This window comes from Dipodomys spectabilis, unplaced genomic scaffold (genome assembly GCF_019054845.1).
Source record: "Dipodomys spectabilis isolate Male_0828 unplaced genomic scaffold, ASM1905484v1 ptg000516l, whole genome shotgun sequence".
NCBI classification, from domain to species: domain Eukaryota; kingdom Metazoa; phylum Chordata; class Mammalia; order Rodentia; family Heteromyidae; genus Dipodomys; species Dipodomys spectabilis.
The window spans coordinates 4,848,156-4,853,758 of NW_024871193.1; the positions used below are offsets into that span (position 1 = coordinate 4,848,156).

General features: G+C 37.8%; 1 pseudogene; it reads right to left on the reverse strand.

The window, feature by feature from the left end:
• Positions 1-2,163: 2,163 nt before the first annotated feature.
• Positions 2,164-2,945, reverse strand: LOC122099483 (annotated as a pseudogene).
• Positions 2,946-5,603: the final 2,658 nt, after the last annotated feature.

Below are 5,603 nucleotides of genomic sequence, written 5' to 3' on the forward strand. Positions count from 1 at the left end.
TTTGCTTTCCAGAATCATGCCTTATCTTTCCTTGCTGGTTTCTTTAGCTTATTTCATACATGCCCACAGCGTCTTCAACTATCATTTATTTATGTGAAGAGCTTGGAAATATCTCTCTTCAGTCCAAACTTCTGGTATGCACCTCTCATCCATATATTCAACTACCATAAATACTTGTGAAACAGTAATCCTGTCTTTCTATTACTGGATATTAATGTGTCAGTAAAATTTAGGAAAATAAAGGAATAACATCAATAAATATAACTGATGATTGTAATAGTAATGTTAAACATTACTACAATGCTGCTTATTTTCTGAGCAATTTAATATAAAGCTCAAGGAAAGCAACGTTTTTGAGTGCTGATATTGGGGTTTAAACTCAAGACCTTACCTTCTCACTTACGCATTTTCCCTCAAGAGCGGTGTTTTACTCTTGAACCACAGATTCCCTTCCAAATTTATTTTGGGGATTATTTAGATAAGAAACTCATGGTCTTTCCTTCTTGGGCTTGGATTCTCAGATCTCAGTTCTCTGAGTAGATAGAATTACCAGTGTGTGCTAACAATGTTCAGTTTCAAGGAGAGGGCAAGTTTCTGATTTCAAGCTCCAGGAATAGCACCAAAACATATGACATATAAATATACTGATAAACTAGGAACCCAAACAAACCAAATGTGAATAGCTAGATGGGCTACAGACTTAATAGCATTATTATCACTATTACCTTTCCTAGCATTTTGAATAACCTGAAATTATGGATTAAAGTCATAGCTTAGTTGGTAAAGTACTAGCTAAAGAGCAACAACATCAAACACCAAGTACAAGTCTCAGTCTCAAACTTTAAATGAAATCTGAAATGATTTTTTCCTTAAATGAAAAATGACCATAGGATACCCCTGATACCTAAATGTATGGTTCAAAAAAGAAAATTGGAAAATGTTCAGGAAGACAGAATTTTAAATCTCAGTGATTACCATATGGACAGTAGATCAGACCATGTGTAACTTCATAATACATGCAGTAGGCTACATTAAGGACTTAAAAATTGTACACATTTACACTCCTCAAAAAAAAAAACACAACTTACCAGGACACTGGGAATTCACATATGTAATTCTAGCTTAGTGCTCTGCTACTTGAGCCACAAACTCCATTTCCAGCATTTTTGGTGTTTAGTTGGAGATAGGAGTCTCACAGATTTTCCTCCCCTGGCTAGCTTTGAAACAAAATCCTCAGCTCTTTGCTTACTGAGTAAGCTTGAACTGATACTCTTATTTTTCTATTCTATTCTTTTGCTTTTCTATGGATATTTAAGTATCATTTTGTTAAGTGGCAAAAAAAAACCCTGCTTTTGAACACAGCAGAGAAAATCAATGAAAATAAAAGCTGTGTCTGAATAGATCAATAAATGGATATATATTTTAAAAGACTGATCAAATACAAAAAAACAAAACAGAGAAGAAACCAGTTGCCAATAACCAAAACAAATGAGTACTTTATCAGAAATCCTACCGTTATAAAATTTAAAAGTTCAGTAATAAACAACTTCAGATGATTTATTCAAAGATGATACCTATCAAACCTACTTAAGGAAGAATGAAAAAAAATGGAATCTACACAAATTTTCTTAATTTACATTTAAATGCATTACAATCTATAAAACTCTAGGTACTGATGAATTTATTATTGACTTTCCTAAAACTTTGAAGAGATCATTTTGATTCTACAAAAATATTTCCTTAGAAAGTGAGGAAATACTATTTGCCCTCTTAAAAGTTTCTCATAAAAAAATATCTGTCTGAATTTCGTCTGGAATTATACTCTACGTACTGAGCAATTAAGGAGAATTGTTTCAGGACATTGAGTCTTCTAATCATTAACTACTTGATCGTTCATTTACTTAGTCCTTATTTTTTTGTATAACATTTGAAAGGTTTTATAAAATCCATTAAAGATATACTTCTGAATTGGAAAACCTTTTGGAGGGAATTTACTCAAAGCAGAATGATATATTTTAGGCATCTCAGTATTTAAAGCTGTGAATATGAAATCCATGAATAGTATAACTTGTTTTTAAGGAAGTTTTTAATACATAGAGCATAACTAAGAAAAATTGTAGTTGATAGAGTAACTAAGGGAGGCCAGGACGTGGCCAAGTGCCTCTATAGGAAGACAAAAGCTTGGAATGTACCCTGAGGGAGAACTCTCCTATCCTGTTCTGTCCTGTCGAGCTACTTGTCATGTATTGGGTGCCTGTACAGGGAGGGCTGGCACTGCTCTCACAGCACCATGAACATGGTCAGCTTGCCGCCATCCATGGCCAGCAGCAGAAATCAGATGAAGTGGAGCAGGGATTGGATGGAGGGTAGCCGGTGCTTGATGGATGTTGCTTCTGTGCATACATGATGAAGACCACAGACCCGGTTTTGTTTTCCAATAGAGAAACTGCAGCACTGCCTGAGCCACAAGTATGTCCACTTGCCATGGAAGCTGTGGGCCGTGGAGTCCTCCACCAGCATGTTGGCACAGCCCTCACTGTCTGTAGAGTGTAGAAAGTAGTATCAAGATTCCCAGTAGTTCGGCTCTTTCCACAGGGTCAGGGCTCAAAATGGAAGGAGCTAAGGGTGGCCCCGTTTCCAGGAACCCCAACTGGAACAGTTCAGGGCTCTGGAGAAGGGGTCCATCAACTGAACACCCAAACCAGACACTACATCCATTTCTGCCTACTTCAGGGACTCCAACACCTGCATGGACAGCTCTGCTGTGCTGTTTTGCTGGCCATGAGGGAAGAACAAAAATGTGCTCCTGAGCACATGAGCTCTTGGGCCTCAGAGGGCTTGCTCTGGGACATGTACCTGAAGAAGATGGTCCAGTACATTTGGTGTGCCCCATACTGGCTGCCTTTCTCCATGCAGCTTAACTTGCATGTGATTGTGGGCTTCATTGTGGGAGCCTTCCTGCTCCACCATCGCTGCTGCCAATGTGGCCCAAATAGTATAATCTTTAGAAAGTCTAGGCCAAAGCCTGAGAATATTAATGCAAGGAACTGGGTACATCAAAGAAGAGGGTGGGGAAAGGGTAGACAAATGAAGAGAGGAAGGGGCAGAATGTAGTCAAGCTCATTGGGAGAAAGTGAGGGAATAGAAGATGCTGTATGAAAGGAAATGTTCTCATCTGACTTATGCAAATGAAATCCCTCTACACAACCTCTTTAAAATAACTATAATCAGATGGGCACAGGCCACTCAGGCCTGTAATCTTAGCTACACAGGAGGCTGAGATCTGAGGATCTCAGTTCAAAGCCAGCCTGGGCAGGAAACTCCATGTCATCCTTATCTCCAATAAACCACTAGAAAACAGGAAGTGGCACTCTGGCTCAAGTGGTAGAGTGCTCACCTTGAGTGGAACAGCTGAGGGATAATGCCCAATCCCAGAGTTCAAACCCCATGCCTGACAATAAATAAATATAAACTAAATTAATTTGCTGAAAAGGAATTCATTGTCTATACTGCAAAACTAAGAAAAATAAGGGAATGGTGGGTCAGAGGGGGGTGTGATTATTGTAGGTGTGGCACAAATCAATATGCACTGTATTCATAAACTGCTTTTGTTATATGGCAACTTCTTTGTACAACTACTGAAAGATAATTGACAAATAAAAATAATAATTGAATAGATGTAAGATAAGGTACAGGAGAAAGAAATGGTTGATAGATACTTCTGATATAGAACAGGGCTTCCTATTACATTGGGACCCTATAGAAGAACTCTACTGTTTTTGTAATATTTCAGAATAAGATGAGATTCATAAAGCATAGTTCATTATGATTTTTCAAAAATAATTTAAATAGTTGTTAATAACCCAACAATACTAAATTCCTATATTATCTACATGAACAAAGGTAATTTATTATCATGGTTTGAAAGAAAAATCTATGGAAACACTTTAATTTTTGGTAAGTCGTGAAGCTTGAACTCTGGGCCTGGACACTACCCCTCAGCTCTTCAGCTCAAGGCAAGTACCTTACCACTTGAGCCGCATAGCCATTTCTGGTTTTCTGGTGGTTAATTAGAAATAAGAGTCTAATGCACTTGCCTGCCCAGGCTGGCTTTGAAGCGCAATCTTCTGATCTCAGCATCTTGACTAGCTAGGATTACAGGTGAGGGTCACCGATGCCTGGCAAAAATTCTTAATTCCAATTAATAAGCAGAAACCCAGAACTTGAGGCTTTGCTTAAAAGGGGGAATACAGGTAGAAAGTGTAAAGCAACTACTAGCAGAAAGGCAAGCAGAGAATGAGAGAGAGAGGGAAGGAGAGAAAAAGGGAGAGTAAGAGAGAGGGAGGGAGAGAGAGAGAAAAATGTAAAAACAAGAAGGAACCATGGGAGGAAACAAGCAAAAGAGGGTAATGAAGGTGAATATTATCAAAATATGTAGTATGAATATAGGAAAATATAATGGAGTCCATTATTTTGTACAATAATAAGACAATATATCTAAAAGAAATTCAAGTTTGAGAGCAAATTTCTCAATTTATAAGCTTTATTTAGACAGTGAGGAGGACATATTAGCTGGTGGGGAAGATATTATTTACATTTCACTTAGGTCCCAAACACAATCTCTGAAGATGCTCCTGTTCTATCCAGGCCAATGAAGTGGCCACTGCCAGTTTTTGCAGCAAAAAAAAAAAAAGTGTCATTCTGAGAACCAATGAGAGATAATGGCCAGACATCTGTGGCTCAAGCTTGTAATCCAAATTACTCAGGAGCCTGAGATGTGAGGATCCAACTCAGGACAAGCAGGGAAATCCCTGAGACACTAATCTCAAGTTAAACACTACAAATAGGAAATGGAACTGTAGTTCAAGTACAAAGGCTCCAGGACAGCACTCAGGTTCTGATTTCACCCTCAGGTCCAGAAAATACATACATATACACAGAGATACACAGACACACAGACGCACAGACACACAGACATACAGACACACACACACACACACACACACACACACACACACACAGAAAGTTAATTATGTATTAGAAAACTCAGTCATATGTCAACATTTAATGCTCACAAATGTTAACTCCCACTGATTTTCACATTCTCTTAAAAGGGACTATTTACTTGGCAGATTGTCCTGCATTTTATAAAAGAATTTATAGTCATACTTCTTTGGCAGTCACTATCACAAATTAGAATGGCAGGAGAGGGGAGGGAATGGGAAACTGTGTAGCTACTTTCCTTGTGCTCCACTGATAGTCTTATGCTTCACTATTGGAAAGACATTAGCAGGAATGAGATGTGTCTAAAATAATTTAAAACCATTGAAATGGCCACTGATCATGTATAGACTGATTAAGTACAACTTGACATATAGAGTGAAAACCACAGGTTGCTCTATCAAGTGAAAGCAACCTATATATGATATAATTTGTAACATTTGATGTATGTATTTTATACTCATGGACATAGAAGTTTGTACATGCATGGGAACGGTTCTGGCAATATATATCTGACAATGGAATTCTTTTGGGAATGGAATATATGATTGTGTAAATGTAGTGGGGAGAAAATCTTAAATCCTAGATTAGAATTATGACAT